At 44.8% G+C, this 12,824-nt stretch overlaps 28 non-coding genes across 28 annotated transcripts; 17 read left to right on the top strand and 11 right to left on the bottom strand.

Annotated features, from left to right (window-relative positions):
- Positions 1-226: 226 nt before the first annotated feature.
- TRNAY-GUA (transfer RNA tyrosine (anticodon GUA)) lies at positions 227-317 on the bottom strand. The gene is given in 2 exon segments: positions 227-262; positions 281-317. It is a non-coding gene; the product is annotated as a tRNA-Tyr (tRNA).
- A 130-nt stretch (positions 318-447) lies between these two features.
- Positions 448-519, top strand: TRNAD-GUC (transfer RNA aspartic acid (anticodon GUC)). Its single transcript has one exon. It is a non-coding gene; the product is annotated as a tRNA-Asp (tRNA).
- Positions 520-626: 107 nt separating this feature from the next.
- On the top strand, positions 627-698 carry TRNAD-GUC (transfer RNA aspartic acid (anticodon GUC)). Its single transcript has one exon. It is a non-coding gene; the product is annotated as a tRNA-Asp (tRNA).
- Positions 699-1,363: 665 nt separating this feature from the next.
- On the bottom strand, positions 1,364-1,435 carry TRNAE-CUC (transfer RNA glutamic acid (anticodon CUC)). The gene has a single exon. It is a non-coding gene; the product is annotated as a tRNA-Glu (tRNA).
- A 195-nt stretch (positions 1,436-1,630) lies between these two features.
- Positions 1,631-1,702, top strand: TRNAE-UUC (transfer RNA glutamic acid (anticodon UUC)). Its single transcript has one exon. It is a non-coding gene; the product is annotated as a tRNA-Glu (tRNA).
- A 903-nt stretch (positions 1,703-2,605) lies between these two features.
- Positions 2,606-2,696, bottom strand: TRNAY-GUA (transfer RNA tyrosine (anticodon GUA)). The gene is given in 2 exon segments: positions 2,606-2,641; positions 2,660-2,696. It is a non-coding gene; the product is annotated as a tRNA-Tyr (tRNA).
- Positions 2,697-2,826: 130 nt separating this feature from the next.
- TRNAD-GUC (transfer RNA aspartic acid (anticodon GUC)) lies at positions 2,827-2,898 on the top strand. The gene has a single exon. It is a non-coding gene; the product is annotated as a tRNA-Asp (tRNA).
- A 107-nt stretch (positions 2,899-3,005) lies between these two features.
- On the top strand, positions 3,006-3,077 carry TRNAD-GUC (transfer RNA aspartic acid (anticodon GUC)). Its single transcript has one exon. It is a non-coding gene; the product is annotated as a tRNA-Asp (tRNA).
- Positions 3,078-3,742: 665 nt separating this feature from the next.
- Positions 3,743-3,814, bottom strand: TRNAE-CUC (transfer RNA glutamic acid (anticodon CUC)). Its single transcript has one exon. It is a non-coding gene; the product is annotated as a tRNA-Glu (tRNA).
- Positions 3,815-4,009: 195 nt separating this feature from the next.
- TRNAE-UUC (transfer RNA glutamic acid (anticodon UUC)) lies at positions 4,010-4,081 on the top strand. The gene has a single exon. It is a non-coding gene; the product is annotated as a tRNA-Glu (tRNA).
- A 903-nt stretch (positions 4,082-4,984) lies between these two features.
- On the bottom strand, positions 4,985-5,075 carry TRNAY-GUA (transfer RNA tyrosine (anticodon GUA)). Its single transcript is given in 2 exon segments — positions 4,985-5,020; positions 5,039-5,075. It is a non-coding gene; the product is annotated as a tRNA-Tyr (tRNA).
- Positions 5,076-5,205: 130 nt separating this feature from the next.
- Positions 5,206-5,277, top strand: TRNAD-GUC (transfer RNA aspartic acid (anticodon GUC)). The gene has a single exon. It is a non-coding gene; the product is annotated as a tRNA-Asp (tRNA).
- Positions 5,278-5,384: 107 nt separating this feature from the next.
- On the top strand, positions 5,385-5,456 carry TRNAD-GUC (transfer RNA aspartic acid (anticodon GUC)). The gene has a single exon. It is a non-coding gene; the product is annotated as a tRNA-Asp (tRNA).
- A 665-nt stretch (positions 5,457-6,121) lies between these two features.
- Positions 6,122-6,193, bottom strand: TRNAE-CUC (transfer RNA glutamic acid (anticodon CUC)). Its single transcript has one exon. It is a non-coding gene; the product is annotated as a tRNA-Glu (tRNA).
- Positions 6,194-6,388: 195 nt separating this feature from the next.
- TRNAE-UUC (transfer RNA glutamic acid (anticodon UUC)) lies at positions 6,389-6,460 on the top strand. Its single transcript has one exon. It is a non-coding gene; the product is annotated as a tRNA-Glu (tRNA).
- Positions 6,461-7,363: 903 nt separating this feature from the next.
- Positions 7,364-7,454, bottom strand: TRNAY-GUA (transfer RNA tyrosine (anticodon GUA)). Its single transcript is given in 2 exon segments — positions 7,364-7,399; positions 7,418-7,454. It is a non-coding gene; the product is annotated as a tRNA-Tyr (tRNA).
- A 130-nt stretch (positions 7,455-7,584) lies between these two features.
- Positions 7,585-7,656, top strand: TRNAD-GUC (transfer RNA aspartic acid (anticodon GUC)). Its single transcript has one exon. It is a non-coding gene; the product is annotated as a tRNA-Asp (tRNA).
- A 107-nt stretch (positions 7,657-7,763) lies between these two features.
- On the top strand, positions 7,764-7,835 carry TRNAD-GUC (transfer RNA aspartic acid (anticodon GUC)). The gene has a single exon. It is a non-coding gene; the product is annotated as a tRNA-Asp (tRNA).
- A 665-nt stretch (positions 7,836-8,500) lies between these two features.
- Positions 8,501-8,572, bottom strand: TRNAE-CUC (transfer RNA glutamic acid (anticodon CUC)). Its single transcript has one exon. It is a non-coding gene; the product is annotated as a tRNA-Glu (tRNA).
- A 195-nt stretch (positions 8,573-8,767) lies between these two features.
- On the top strand, positions 8,768-8,839 carry TRNAE-UUC (transfer RNA glutamic acid (anticodon UUC)). Its single transcript has one exon. It is a non-coding gene; the product is annotated as a tRNA-Glu (tRNA).
- Positions 8,840-9,742: 903 nt separating this feature from the next.
- On the bottom strand, positions 9,743-9,833 carry TRNAY-GUA (transfer RNA tyrosine (anticodon GUA)). Its single transcript is given in 2 exon segments — positions 9,743-9,778; positions 9,797-9,833. It is a non-coding gene; the product is annotated as a tRNA-Tyr (tRNA).
- Positions 9,834-9,963: 130 nt separating this feature from the next.
- Positions 9,964-10,035, top strand: TRNAD-GUC (transfer RNA aspartic acid (anticodon GUC)). The gene has a single exon. It is a non-coding gene; the product is annotated as a tRNA-Asp (tRNA).
- Positions 10,036-10,142: 107 nt separating this feature from the next.
- Positions 10,143-10,214, top strand: TRNAD-GUC (transfer RNA aspartic acid (anticodon GUC)). The gene has a single exon. It is a non-coding gene; the product is annotated as a tRNA-Asp (tRNA).
- A 665-nt stretch (positions 10,215-10,879) lies between these two features.
- TRNAE-CUC (transfer RNA glutamic acid (anticodon CUC)) lies at positions 10,880-10,951 on the bottom strand. The gene has a single exon. It is a non-coding gene; the product is annotated as a tRNA-Glu (tRNA).
- Positions 10,952-11,146: 195 nt separating this feature from the next.
- On the top strand, positions 11,147-11,218 carry TRNAE-UUC (transfer RNA glutamic acid (anticodon UUC)). Its single transcript has one exon. It is a non-coding gene; the product is annotated as a tRNA-Glu (tRNA).
- Positions 11,219-12,121: 903 nt separating this feature from the next.
- Positions 12,122-12,212, bottom strand: TRNAY-GUA (transfer RNA tyrosine (anticodon GUA)). Its single transcript is given in 2 exon segments — positions 12,122-12,157; positions 12,176-12,212. It is a non-coding gene; the product is annotated as a tRNA-Tyr (tRNA).
- Positions 12,213-12,342: 130 nt separating this feature from the next.
- Positions 12,343-12,414, top strand: TRNAD-GUC (transfer RNA aspartic acid (anticodon GUC)). The gene has a single exon. It is a non-coding gene; the product is annotated as a tRNA-Asp (tRNA).
- A 107-nt stretch (positions 12,415-12,521) lies between these two features.
- Positions 12,522-12,593, top strand: TRNAD-GUC (transfer RNA aspartic acid (anticodon GUC)). The gene has a single exon. It is a non-coding gene; the product is annotated as a tRNA-Asp (tRNA).
- The last annotated feature ends 231 nt before the right edge of the window (positions 12,594-12,824 follow it).

Below are 12,824 nucleotides of genomic sequence, written 5' to 3'. Positions count from 1 at the left end.
ACCTGAAGATGAACTGGATTCTCAAGACCTAGTCAGTACCCGTACATAAGTTTTCTAGTTCACAATCTCAAAGTCGTTTGATCCTCAAGCGTAGTAATCTAACTACCAGTAACACATTTCACGTAATGTAACTTAGCGGAAATAACGTTACCGGTGTGTTATTAATGATATGTGAACGACACTGTAAAGTAATGTTCCCGAAAGAGGTAATTGATTGTAAAATATCTCCTCCGGGCCGGATTTGAACCAGCGACCTATGGATGTCTGATGACTTTCTCCTCTACAGTCCACCGCTCTACCAACTGAGCTACCAGAGGCGATGTAGGTGAGTACTGAACTGTCATGTGTTGCAGAAAACACAAGTAGTTGTTCACGGCTCATGTTTTGAACGGTGTTGAATTATGTGCAGTGCTAAAGAAAACAATTCAGATTTACGACGATCAGATGTCCTCGGTAGTATAGTGGTCAGTATCCCCGCCTGTCACGCGGGAGACCGGGGTTCGATTCCCCGCCGGGGAGGAATTTTTAACATATTGAGATAAAGGAATTGTGGTTGTTGGTGCACTAATACGCATCTCTTGTAACTGAATAAAGGAAAGAAATGAGACGAGATGAAGAATTTTGTATCCTCGGTAGTATAGTGGTCAGTATCCCCGCCTGTCACGCGGGAGACCGGGGTTCGATTCCCCGCCGGGGAGGTATTTTTGAAATCCTCAGGGAATTGGAGAATCAAATAAAGAAGACTTCAAATGTGAGAAAAATGACAGTTGAGCTCTTTTCAGATTGTTAGCCGATACTCAGAGAAATGCGGTAGCAATCATCATAATCATAACTGTGACCGCATTCAGGTATTTTCGTCTGCTGTCATGTCAGTTTCGACGTTCCGTTGTGCAATAACAGATGGCAGAGGAACGCGATGTGTGGCTGGGGGATCTTTCGTACGACATATAGTGCCGAATGGAAACCTATCTAACAAACACAGGAATACCGTTGCTGGGGTTGAAGCCACGATCATGGGATCTCTTCCACTGATCCACTGAGTTGTTGAAATTAGGTTCATTGTGTACTTACTCGTTTCTCAAGGAGCAAAACCCCTTAGAAACACTGATCATAAGAGAACAAGGACACATTGCGGCTCTTCCATGAATGAAGCTACCGTACTGGAAAAAGAAAGAGAACCTAATCGAAGGAGATCCAAGTCTAGTTTCCCCTTTCACCACGTGACTGTTCCATGTAATCACTACATTTGACATTACATATTCAGAGTTCACTTTCAGTACGGTCTCATCGTGAGTTCTAAGTTACAGTAATTGTTCTGCTCCGAAAAAGTGTTAAAATAAACAAAGAATGGATAAAATAAAATTTCCGGTACCGGGAATCGAACCCGAGCCTCCTGGGTGAGAGCCAGGTATCCTAGCCACTAGACCATACCGGACACAGCGCAAATTTAGAAACAAGTCAAACGCTGAGTGGCGGGAGTTAAGGGCTAAAGTTATTTTTTCTCTTCTCAAACGTGCGAATGACCACAAGAGATCTGTTTTGCTTGCTTCTAATAGGCGACCATTTAAAACTGCAGACCAGTTGGTGTATTGAACAAGTCTCGTGACTGTCTCAACACATAGCCGTCGTCTCCGGTATGGTCTAGTGGCTAGGATACCTGGCTTTCACCCAGGAGGCTCGGGTTCGATTCCCGGTACCGGAATAGATTTTTGAAGCAAGATTAGGCTGCGCGTAGAAAATCTATTCGACATGGACATGGACAGCAGCTATCAACTCAACACAGCTACAGGCCTGTACTGTACAGCAAACCGCGCGTGCGCAACCGGCCGATTACTACTGCTCCGAATGTGATTTCACGTTTTCACCCTCCTAGGGGGCAACGACCTGTCTACGTCCGTCAGGCGACGAGATGTGGCGCGGTGAATGTGAGAAGGGTGCGTGCGGTCTTGGACAATATAAGACACTGTACCGGCATTCGCCATACTGAGGAGTCATTAGGCCACATTTTATTTCTTTTAACTGCTATCATTTTGTTTGAAACCAAATGGATCATTGATCCTGACTAGCTCGGGGAAAGTTCGCATGGCCTTGAATTGCATGAAATGGCGAGCGGAAGAAAGGTCGTATTGTGCCGAGAAGACAAGAATAGCTAATAGCGTAGGGAAAATAGTTCCAGTTTAGAAGCATGCATCCACTGTGCAACCTTATTACTAAACAACATCGCGGGACGTGGGCAATTGGCAAGTCTCTCGACAGTTCTCGACCACTTGCGATGCGGTTCCTTTGCCTGCCGTATTTAGAGTTCGTACTGAGTAGTTCTTGATTAGAAGGTTAATCAGATCCTCATACTGTGGTAATTTGTTATATGGCAAGTACTCAACCTGAAGATGAACTGGATTCTCAAGACCTAGTCAGTACCCGTACATAAGTTTTCTAGTTCACAATCTCAAAGTCGTTTGATCCTCAAGCGTAGTAATCTAACTACCAGTAACACATTTCACGTAATGTAACTTAGCGGAAATAACGTTACCGGTGTGTTATTAATGATATGTGAACGACACTGTAAAGTAATGTTCCCGAAAGAGGTAATTGATTGTAAAATATCTCCTCCGGGCCGGATTTGAACCAGCGACCTATGGATGTCTGATGACTTTCTCCTCTACAGTCCACCGCTCTACCAACTGAGCTACCAGAGGCGATGTAGGTGAGTACTGAACTGTCATGTGTTGCAGAAAACACAAGTAGTTGTTCACGGCTCATGTTTTGAACGGTGTTGAATTATGTGCAGTGCTAAAGAAAACAATTCAGATTTACGACGATCAGATGTCCTCGGTAGTATAGTGGTCAGTATCCCCGCCTGTCACGCGGGAGACCGGGGTTCGATTCCACGCCGGGGAGGAATTTTTAACATATTGAGATAAAGGAATTGTGGTTGTTGGTGCACTAATACGCATCTCTTGTAACTGAATAAAGGAAAGAAATGAGACGAGATGAAGAATTTTGTATCCTCGGTAGTATAGTGGTCAGTATCCCCGCCTGTCACGCGGGAGACCGGGGTTCGATTCCCCGCCGGGGAGGTATTTTTGAAATCCTCAGGGAATTGGAGAATCAAATAAAGAAGACTTCAAATGTGAGAAAAATGACAGTTGAGCTCTTTTCAGATTGTTAGCCGATACTCAGAGAAATGCGGTAGCAATCATCATAATCATAACTGTGACCGCATTCAGGTATTTTCGTCTGCTGTCATGTCAGTTTCGACGTTCCGTTGTGCAATAACAGATGGCAGAGGAACGCGATGTGTGGCTGGGGGATCTTTCGTACGACATATAGTGCCGAATGGAAACCTATCTAACAAACACAGGAATACCGTTGCTGGGGTTGAAGCCACGATCATGGGATCTCTTCCACTGATCCACTGAGTTGTTGAAATTAGGTTCATTGTGTACTTACTCGTTTCTCAAGGAGCAAAACCCCTTAGAAACACTGATCATAAGAGAACAAGGACACATTGCGGCTCTTCCATGAATGAAGCTACCGTACTGGAAAAAGAAAGAGAACCTAATCGAAGGAGATCCAAGTCTAGTTTCCCCTTTCACCACGTGACTGTTCCATGTAATCACTACATTTGACATTACATATTCAGAGTTCACTTTCAGTACGGTCTCATCGTGAGTTCTAAGTTACAGTAATTGTTCTGCTCCGAAAAAGTGTTAAAATAAACAAAGAATGGATAAAATAAAATTTCCGGTACCGGGAATCGAACCCGAGCCTCCTGGGTGAGAGCCAGGTATCCTAGCCACTAGACCATACCGGACACAGCGCAAATTTAGAAACAAGTCAAACGCTGAGTGGCGGGAGTTAAGGGCTAAAGTTATTTTTTCTCTTCTCAAACGTGCGAATGACCACAAGAGATCTGTTTTGCTTGCTTCTAATAGGCGACCATTTAAAACTGCAGACCAGTTGGTGTATTGAACAAGTCTCGTGACTGTCTCAAAACATAGCCGTCGTCTCCGGTATGGTCTAGTGGCTAGGATACCTGGCTTTCACCCAGGAGGCTCGGGTTCGATTCCCGGTACCGGAATAGATTTTTGAAGCAAGATTAGGCTGCGCGTAGAAAATCTATTCGACATGGACATGGACAGCAGCTATCAACTCAACACAGCTACAGGCCTGTACTGTACAGCAAACCGCGCGTGCGCAACCGGCCGATTACTACTGCTCCGAATGTGATTTCACGTTTTCACCCTCCTAGGGGGCAACGACCTGTCTACGTCCGTCAGGCGACGAGATGTGGCGCGGTGAATGTGAGAAGGGTGCGTGCGGTCTTGGACAATATAAGACACTGTACCGGCATTCGCCATACTGAGGAGTCATTAGGCCACATTTTATTTCTTTTAACTGCTATCATTTTGTTTGAAACCAAATGGATCATTGATCCTGACTAGCTCGGGGAAAGTTCGCATGGCCTTGAATTGCATGAAATGGCGAGCGGAAGAAAGGTCGTATTGTGCCGAGAAGACAAGAATAGCTAATAGCGTAGGGAAAATAGTTCCAGTTTAGAAGCATGCATCCACTGTGCAACCTTATTACTAAACAACATCGCGGGACGTGGGCAATTGGCAAGTCTCTCGACAGTTCTCGACCACTTGCGATGCGGTTCCTTTGCCTGCCGTATTTAGAGTTCGTACTGAGTAGTTCTTGATTAGAAGGTTAATCAGATCCTCATACTGTGGTAATTTGTTATATGGCAAGTACTCAACCTGAAGATGAACTGGATTCTCAAGACCTAGTCAGTACCCGTACATAAGTTTTCTAGTTCACAATCTCAAAGTCGTTTGATCCTCAAGCGTAGTAATCTAACTACCAGTAACACATTTCACGTAATGTAACTTAGCGGAAATAACGTTACCGGTGTGTTATTAATGATATGTGAACGACACTGTAAAGTAATGTTCCCGAAAGAGGTAATTGATTGTAAAATATCTCCTCCGGGCCGGATTTGAACCAGCGACCTATGGATGTCTGATGACTTTCTCCTCTACAGTCCACCGCTCTACCAACTGAGCTACCAGAGGCGATGTAGGTGAGTACTGAACTGTCATGTGTTGCAGAAAACACAAGTAGTTGTTCACGGCTCATGTTTTGAACGGTGTTGAATTATGTGCAGTGCTAAAGAAAACAATTCAGATTTACGACGATCAGATGTCCTCGGTAGTATAGTGGTCAGTATCCCCGCCTGTCACGCGGGAGACCGGGGTTCGATTCCACGCCGGGGAGGAATTTTTAACATATTGAGATAAAGGAATTGTGGTTGTTGGTGCACTAATACGCATCTCTTGTAACTGAATAAAGGAAAGAAATGAGACGAGATGAAGAATTTTGTATCCTCGGTAGTATAGTGGTCAGTATCCCCGCCTGTCACGCGGGAGACCGGGGTTCGATTCCCCGCCGGGGAGGTATTTTTGAAATCCTCAGGGAATTGGAGAATCAAATAAAGAAGACTTCAAATGTGAGAAAAATGACAGTTGAGCTCTTTTCAGATTGTTAGCCGATACTCAGAGAAATGCGGTAGCAATCATCATAATCATAACTGTGACCGCATTCAGGTATTTTCGTCTGCTGTCATGTCAGTTTCGACGTTCCGTTGTGCAATAACAGATGGCAGAGGAACGCGATGTGTGGCTGGGGGATCTTTCGTACGACATATAGTGCCGAATGGAAACCTATCTAACAAACACAGGAATACCGTTGCTGGGGTTGAAGCCACGATCATGGGATCTCTTCCACTGATCCACTGAGTTGTTGAAATTAGGTTCATTGTGTACTTACTCGTTTCTCAAGGAGCAAAACCCCTTAGAAACACTGATCATAAGAGAACAAGGACACATTGCGGCTCTTCCATGAATGAAGCTACCGTACTGGAAAAAGAAAGAGAACCTAATCGAAGGAGATCCAAGTCTAGTTTCCCCTTTCACCACGTGACTGTTCCATGTAATCACTACATTTGACATTACATATTCAGAGTTCACTTTCAGTACGGTCTCATCGTGAGTTCTAAGTTACAGTAATTGTTCTGCTCCGAAAAAGTGTTAAAATAAACAAAGAATGGATAAAATAAAATTTCCGGTACCGGGAATCGAACCCGAGCCTCCTGGGTGAGAGCCAGGTATCCTAGCCACTAGACCATACCGGACACAGCGCAAATTTAGAAACAAGTCAAACGCTGAGTGGCGGGAGTTAAGGGCTAAAGTTATTTTTTCTCTTCTCAAACGTGCGAATGACCACAAGAGATCTGTTTTGCTTGCTTCTAATAGGCGACCATTTAAAACTGCAGACCAGTTGGTGTATTGAACAAGTCTCGTGACTGTCTCAAAACATAGCCGTCGTCTCCGGTATGGTCTAGTGGCTAGGATACCTGGCTTTCACCCAGGAGGCTCGGGTTCGATTCCCGGTACCGGAATAGATTTTTGAAGCAAGATTAGGCTGCGCGTAGAAAATCTATTCGACATGGACATGGACAGCAGCTATCAACTCAACACAGCTACAGGCCTGTACTGTACAGCAAACCGCGCGTGCGCAACCGGCCGATTACTACTGCTCCGAATGTGATTTCACGTTTTCACCCTCCTAGGGGGCAACGACCTGTCTACGTCCGTCAGGCGACGAGATGTGGCGCGGTGAATGTGAGAAGGGTGCGTGCGGTCTTGGACAATATAAGACACTGTACCGGCATTCGCCATACTGAGGAGTCATTAGGCCACATTTTATTTCTTTTAACTGCTATCATTTTGTTTGAAACCAAATGGATCATTGATCCTGACTAGCTCGGGGAAAGTTCGCATGGCCTTGAATTGCATGAAATGGCGAGCGGAAGAAAGGTCGTATTGTGCCGAGAAGACAAGAATAGCTAATAGCGTAGGGAAAATAGTTCCAGTTTAGAAGCATGCATCCACTGTGCAACCTTATTACTAAACAACATCGCGGGACGTGGGCAATTGGCAAGTCTCTCGACAGTTCTCGACCACTTGCGATGCGGTTCCTTTGCCTGCCGTATTTAGAGTTCGTACTGAGTAGTTCTTGATTAGAAGGTTAATCAGATCCTCATACTGTGGTAATTTGTTATATGGCAAGTACTCAACCTGAAGATGAACTGGATTCTCAAGACCTAGTCAGTACCCGTACATAAGTTTTCTAGTTCACAATCTCAAAGTCGTTTGATCCTCAAGCGTAGTAATCTAACTACCAGTAACACATTTCACGTAATGTAACTTAGCGGAAATAACGTTACCGGTGTGTTATTAATGATATGTGAACGACACTGTAAAGTAATGTTCCCGAAAGAGGTAATTGATTGTAAAATATCTCCTCCGGGCCGGATTTGAACCAGCGACCTATGGATGTCTGATGACTTTCTCCTCTACAGTCCACCGCTCTACCAACTGAGCTACCAGAGGCGATGTAGGTGAGTACTGAACTGTCATGTGTTGCAGAAAACACAAGTAGTTGTTCACGGCTCATGTTTTGAACGGTGTTGAATTATGTGCAGTGCTAAAGAAAACAATTCAGATTTACGACGATCAGATGTCCTCGGTAGTATAGTGGTCAGTATCCCCGCCTGTCACGCGGGAGACCGGGGTTCGATTCCACGCCGGGGAGGAATTTTTAACATATTGAGATAAAGGAATTGTGGTTGTTGGTGCACTAATACGCATCTCTTGTAACTGAATAAAGGAAAGAAATGAGACGAGATGAAGAATTTTGTATCCTCGGTAGTATAGTGGTCAGTATCCCCGCCTGTCACGCGGGAGACCGGGGTTCGATTCCCCGCCGGGGAGGTATTTTTGAAATCCTCAGGGAATTGGAGAATCAAATAAAGAAGACTTCAAATGTGAGAAAAATGACAGTTGAGCTCTTTTCAGATTGTTAGCCGATACTCAGAGAAATGCGGTAGCAATCATCATAATCATAACTGTGACCGCATTCAGGTATTTTCGTCTGCTGTCATGTCAGTTTCGACGTTCCGTTGTGCAATAACAGATGGCAGAGGAACGCGATGTGTGGCTGGGGGATCTTTCGTACGACATATAGTGCCGAATGGAAACCTATCTAACAAACACAGGAATACCGTTGCTGGGGTTGAAGCCACGATCATGGGATCTCTTCCACTGATCCACTGAGTTGTTGAAATTAGGTTCATTGTGTACTTACTCGTTTCTCAAGGAGCAAAACCCCTTAGAAACACTGATCATAAGAGAACAAGGACACATTGCGGCTCTTCCATGAATGAAGCTACCGTACTGGAAAAAGAAAGAGAACCTAATCGAAGGAGATCCAAGTCTAGTTTCCCCTTTCACCACGTGACTGTTCCATGTAATCACTACATTTGACATTACATATTCAGAGTTCACTTTCAGTACGGTCTCATCGTGAGTTCTAAGTTACAGTAATTGTTCTGCTCCGAAAAAGTGTTAAAATAAACAAAGAATGGATAAAATAAAATTTCCGGTACCGGGAATCGAACCCGAGCCTCCTGGGTGAGAGCCAGGTATCCTAGCCACTAGACCATACCGGACACAGCGCAAATTTAGAAACAAGTCAAACGCTGAGTGGCGGGAGTTAAGGGCTAAAGTTATTTTTTCTCTTCTCAAACGTGCGAATGACCACAAGAGATCTGTTTTGCTTGCTTCTAATAGGCGACCATTTAAAACTGCAGACCAGTTGGTGTATTGAACAAGTCTCGTGACTGTCTCAAAACATAGCCGTCGTCTCCGGTATGGTCTAGTGGCTAGGATACCTGGCTTTCACCCAGGAGGCTCGGGTTCGATTCCCGGTACCGGAATAGATTTTTGAAGCAAGATTAGGCTGCGCGTAGAAAATCTATTCGACATGGACATGGACAGCAGCTATCAACTCAACACAGCTACAGGCCTGTACTGTACAGCAAACCGCGCGTGCGCAACCGGCCGATTACTACTGCTCCGAATGTGATTTCACGTTTTCACCCTCCTAGGGGGCAACGACCTGTCTACGTCCGTCAGGCGACGAGATGTGGCGCGGTGAATGTGAGAAGGGTGCGTGCGGTCTTGGACAATATAAGACACTGTACCGGCATTCGCCATACTGAGGAGTCATTAGGCCACATTTTATTTCTTTTAACTGCTATCATTTTGTTTGAAACCAAATGGATCATTGATCCTGACTAGCTCGGGGAAAGTTCGCATGGCCTTGAATTGCATGAAATGGCGAGCGGAAGAAAGGTCGTATTGTGCCGAGAAGACAAGAATAGCTAATAGCGTAGGGAAAATAGTTCCAGTTTAGAAGCATGCATCCACTGTGCAACCTTATTACTAAACAACATCGCGGGACGTGGGCAATTGGCAAGTCTCTCGACAGTTCTCGACCACTTGCGATGCGGTTCCTTTGCCTGCCGTATTTAGAGTTCGTACTGAGTAGTTCTTGATTAGAAGGTTAATCAGATCCTCATACTGTGGTAATTTGTTATATGGCAAGTACTCAACCTGAAGATGAACTGGATTCTCAAGACCTAGTCAGTACCCGTACATAAGTTTTCTAGTTCACAATCTCAAAGTCGTTTGATCCTCAAGCGTAGTAATCTAACTACCAGTAACACATTTCACGTAATGTAACTTAGCGGAAATAACGTTACCGGTGTGTTATTAATGATATGTGAACGACACTGTAAAGTAATGTTCCCGAAAGAGGTAATTGATTGTAAAATATCTCCTCCGGGCCGGATTTGAACCAGCGACCTATGGATGTCTGATGACTTTCTCCTCTACAGTCCACCGCTCTACCAACTGAGCTACCAGAGGCGATGTAGGTGAGTACTGAACTGTCATGTGTTGCAGAAAACACAAGTAGTTGTTCACGGCTCATGTTTTGAACGGTGTTGAATTATGTGCAGTGCTAAAGAAAACAATTCAGATTTACGACGATCAGATGTCCTCGGTAGTATAGTGGTCAGTATCCCCGCCTGTCACGCGGGAGACCGGGGTTCGATTCCACGCCGGGGAGGAATTTTTAACATATTGAGATAAAGGAATTGTGGTTGTTGGTGCACTAATACGCATCTCTTGTAACTGAATAAAGGAAAGAAATGAGACGAGATGAAGAATTTTGTATCCTCGGTAGTATAGTGGTCAGTATCCCCGCCTGTCACGCGGGAGACCGGGGTTCGATTCCCCGCCGGGGAGGTATTTTTGAAATCCTCAGGGAATTGGAGAATCAAATAAAGAAGACTTCAAATGTGAGAAAAATGACAGTTGAGCTCTTTTCAGATTGTTAGCCGATACTCAGAGAAATGCGGTAGCAATCATCATAATCATAACTGTGACCGCATTCAGGTATTTTCGTCTGCTGTCATGTCAGTTTCGACGTTCCGTTGTGCAATAACAGATGGCAGAGGAACGCGATGTGTGGCTGGGGGATCTTTCGTACGACATATAGTGCCGAATGGAAACCTATCTAACAAACACAGGAATACCGTTGCTGGGGTTGAAGCCACGATCATGGGATCTCTTCCACTGATCCACTGAGTTGTTGAAATTAGGTTCATTGTGTACTTACTCGTTTCTCAAGGAGCAAAACCCCTTAGAAACACTGATCATAAGAGAACAAGGACACATTGCGGCTCTTCCATGAATGAAGCTACCGTACTGGAAAAAGAAAGAGAACCTAATCGAAGGAGATCCAAGTCTAGTTTCCCCTTTCACCACGTGACTGTTCCATGTAATCACTACATTTGACATTACATATTCAGAGTTCACTTTCAGTACGGTCTCATCGTGAGTTCTAAGTTACAGTAATTGTTCTGCTCCGAAAAAGTGTTAAAATAAACAAAGAATGGATAAAATAAAATTTCCGGTACCGGGAATCGAACCCGAGCCTCCTGGGTGAGAGCCAGGTATCCTAGCCACTAGACCATACCGGACACAGCGCAAATTTAGAAACAAGTCAAACGCTGAGTGGCGGGAGTTAAGGGCTAAAGTTATTTTTTCTCTTCTCAAACGTGCGAATGACCACAAGAGATCTGTTTTGCTTGCTTCTAATAGGCGACCATTTAAAACTGCAGACCAGTTGGTGTATTGAACAAGTCTCGTGACTGTCTCAAAACATAGCCGTCGTCTCCGGTATGGTCTAGTGGCTAGGATACCTGGCTTTCACCCAGGAGGCTCGGGTTCGATTCCCGGTACCGGAATAGATTTTTGAAGCAAGATTAGGCTGCGCGTAGAAAATCTATTCGACATGGACATGGACAGCAGCTATCAACTCAACACAGCTACAGGCCTGTACTGTACAGCAAACCGCGCGTGCGCAACCGGCCGATTACTACTGCTCCGAATGTGATTTCACGTTTTCACCCTCCTAGGGGGCAACGACCTGTCTACGTCCGTCAGGCGACGAGATGTGGCGCGGTGAATGTGAGAAGGGTGCGTGCGGTCTTGGACAATATAAGACACTGTACCGGCATTCGCCATACTGAGGAGTCATTAGGCCACATTTTATTTCTTTTAACTGCTATCATTTTGTTTGAAACCAAATGGATCATTGATCCTGACTAGCTCGGGGAAAGTTCGCATGGCCTTGAATTGCATGAAATGGCGAGCGGAAGAAAGGTCGTATTGTGCCGAGAAGACAAGAATAGCTAATAGCGTAGGGAAAATAGTTCCAGTTTAGAAGCATGCATCCACTGTGCAACCTTATTACTAAACAACATCGCGGGACGTGGGCAATTGGCAAGTCTCTCGACAGTTCTCGACCACTTGCGATGCGGTTCCTTTGCCTGCCGTATTTAGAGTTCGTACTGAGTAGTTCTTGATTAGAAGGTTAATCAGATCCTCATACTGTGGTAATTTGTTATATGGCAAGTACTCAACCTGAAGATGAACTGGATTCTCAAGACCTAGTCAGTACCCGTACATAAGTTTTCTAGTTCACAATCTCAAAGTCGTTTGATCCTCAAGCGTAGTAATCTAACTACCAGTAACACATTTCACGTAATGTAACTTAGCGGAAATAACGTTACCGGTGTGTTATTAATGATATGTGAACGACACTGTAAAGTAATGTTCCCGAAAGAGGTAATTGATTGTAAAATATCTCCTCCGGGCCGGATTTGAACCAGCGACCTATGGATGTCTGATGACTTTCTCCTCTACAGTCCACCGCTCTACCAACTGAGCTACCAGAGGCGATGTAGGTGAGTACTGAACTGTCATGTGTTGCAGAAAACACAAGTAGTTGTTCACGGCTCATGTTTTGAACGGTGTTGAATTATGTGCAGTGCTAAAGAAAACAATTCAGATTTACGACGATCAGATGTCCTCGGTAGTATAGTGGTCAGTATCCCCGCCTGTCACGCGGGAGACCGGGGTTCGATTCCACGCCGGGGAGGAATTTTTAACATATTGAGATAAAGGAATTGTGGTTGTTGGTGCACTAATACGCATCTCTTGTAACTGAATAAAGGAAAGAAATGAGACGAGATGAAGAATTTTGTATCCTCGGTAGTATAGTGGTCAGTATCCCCGCCTGTCACGCGGGAGACCGGGGTTCGATTCCCCGCCGGGGAGGTATTTTTGAAATCCTCAGGGAATTGGAGAATCAAATAAAGAAGACTTCAAATGTGAGAAAAATGACAGTTGAGCTCTTTTCAGATTGTTAGCCGATACTCAGAGAAATGCGGTAGCAATCATCATAATCATAACTGTGACCGCATTCAGGTATTTTCGTCTGCTGTCATGTCAGTTTCGACGTTCCGTTGTGCAATAACAGATGGCAGAGGAACGCGATGTGTGGCTGGG

The sequence above is a fragment of the Anabrus simplex genome, chromosome 8 (assembly GCF_040414725.1).
Source record: "Anabrus simplex isolate iqAnaSimp1 chromosome 8, ASM4041472v1, whole genome shotgun sequence".
Lineage (NCBI taxonomy): Eukaryota > Metazoa > Arthropoda > Insecta > Orthoptera > Tettigoniidae > Anabrus > Anabrus simplex.
This window is presented reverse-complemented; position numbering and strand designations above follow the sequence as displayed.